This window comes from Asparagus officinalis, chromosome 5 (assembly GCF_001876935.1).
Source record: "Asparagus officinalis chromosome 5, Aspof.V1, whole genome shotgun sequence".
NCBI lineage: Eukaryota > Viridiplantae > Streptophyta > Magnoliopsida > Asparagales > Asparagaceae > Asparagus > Asparagus officinalis.
The window spans coordinates 100611810-100614560 of NC_033798.1; positions in this window are offsets into that span (position 1 = coordinate 100611810).

Genomic DNA, 2751 nt, shown 5'->3' on the forward strand with positions numbered 1-2751 from the left:
CAACAAGAAAGAATGGACGTAGGATGTTGATCCGAACCGCTATAAAAATCTCGTGTATTTCATCGTAGGATTGCTTTTATTTTTTCACTTATTATATTTCTGTTGCTTATTCTGAGTTAGTCAAAAAGTTATAGCAATTCTATTCATCCCCCTCTCGACTTGCATCCTAGGACCAACAAATTTAATAAATATAACACGTACACGTAAATTAAACGTGATATGTACATGTTCACGTTCTTTTCAATGTTTACATGATGTATTGCTGGACTATTTTCACCTGTGATCTCTTGAGGGATTTTTTCAACTAACCTTCCTAATACTTGACTGCTTGCTGAATAGTTTGATTTTATCCTAAATAAAATTAAATTTACAAAATGTAGTATGGTATTGAAAAACCACTGTCATCGTTCTGAAAGATTAATGTGGCGTTCTTTTAAAGGTTAAAATTAAGATTGATGATGAGAATTTAAGTAGTTGAATTTTCTCTAATTATCACCTGATTAGAGAGGATTTGAATCTATTACGTTGGTCCAGAGATAAAAAAAAGAGAGATAAGTGTGTGTGTCAGGGGAAGAGTGCAGGATGGGCGAGGTCACCTCTTCGCCCTCTCTTTCTATTGATCTAATTATGAATTAAAAAATAATTAACTTAGTACCAAGTAGTGAGAAAAGAACATATATGGGAATCTGGGGTTAAAATAGCAATATATAGATTTGATGTTGATGGGTAAATTTGCAATTAGAACAATTTTGGGTATTTATGCAAAAAGTCCATTGCTTAAGAGACACTCTTTGATCATGTACAAATGACAGAATTCCTTTTTCTAGAAATCACTTTTCAATTTCAATTTATATATAAACAACTTTTAAAGTGATTTTTATTGCAATCAACCATTTTCCCAATCACTGACCCAAATTTATATATATTTCTAAGCCAAATTTTTCACAACATACAACAAGATGGAACATGCATATCATGATAATTAATCAAAATTAATCAAAATTAGGAGAATACATAAAACACTTTCCAAAGCTTTGCGATGTCATCTCTTAAGATTTATTAAAAAACTTTCTCAAGAGAAAAATGCTCTAACTGAAATCCACCAATCACCAAAAAGGAGCACCACAAAGAGATGGGATCTTTTTGGTTTTTCTTATGATTTCTCATGTCACCATAAGACTACATATGAAATATATATATATATATATATTATATATATATATATATATATATATATATATATATATATATATATATATATATATATATATGCACATTAATTGGGTATTCTTTGTCATAGGAGGAGTTTCTCTTCCCTTGTCGCTTATGTGGCACAATTCCCCACCATCTCATAAAAGAGTATGCACATATCCCCACCAACTCGCACCAACTCTCTTCCTACTTTATAAGGGTGTGGAGCATTGAAGATTGTGCCCTACATAGGCTCAAGGAGGAAATCTCCTCCTTTATGACAAGGATTACCCATTAATCTCTCTCTTTCTCTCTCTCTCTCTCGTTCTTCTCTCTCTCTATATTATATTATATATAATTATATATTATATATATATATTTATTATATATATATATATATATATTATATATAATATATATATATTATATATGGTGTGTGTGGTTGTGCTGTGTTGTGTGTGTGTGTGTGTGTGTGTGTGTGAGTGAAATGGTATGTTGGTACCAAGCAAAAAAAATAATGATTGGATAGTGAGTTGTCACATTCTCGCTCCACTCATGAAATCGAGGTGCCACACTATATGGATTGGGAATTGTTGGAAATTGGCATATGCAGTGGATGGGAATGAGAACCTCACTACCAAGTTATCAAAATTTTTTGCTTAGGACCAAAGCATCTCATCTCTCTCTCTCTCTCTCTACTCTCTCTCTCGTCTCTCTCTCTCCTCTCTTATTATTATATATATATATATATATATATATATATATATATATAAATATATATATTATTATATTATATATTATATATATATATTATATATAGATATATTATTATATATATATATATAATGGAGAAATATGGATATGCTTTGGCTACCAGCACAAATTTTGTGCCTTGGTAGTGAGGTGTCACAATCTCTTCCACCTCATTCAAATGGGGGACCACATTCAACATGGGTTGAGCGAGTTGCATGATGATATGTAACCATTTGAATGATGCGAGGGATGTATACCACCGCACTACCAAGCACAATTTTTTAGTGCTTAGGCTATGAAAACCGGCCCTCGGGGAAAGGGGAATGTGGCCAAGCCATACTCATTTCGTCTCCTCTCTTTCTCTCTCTCTCTCTCTCTCTCCTCTCGTCTCTCTTCTTTCGCAACGTCTGCTCAATATCCTACCATATATAATAAAGCCATATAATATAGAATAATATATATATAATAAAAATAAACAATTAAAACCTAGCAAAAGTAACAATAAAACCAGAAAAGTTTTGTGGAAAAAAATCTAGGTCGTTATTTATATACATAGTATATATTATGCTGCTACAGTCACTAAGTTAAAAATTGCTTATTCTAGGAGCTCCTGCTTAGCATACTATTTAGTCACTGCGTGACTGAGCTACAAACCGGCAGAACCATCTTCTACTAACAAACGCAGGGCAGAAACACCATCATCAGTCGACTGGATGAACTCTTTAGGGTCGGGACCAATGGGGACCTCATCAGGGTGTCAACCTACCTAAAACAGATAATCGACGAAATCTTCAACAGACCAAAACT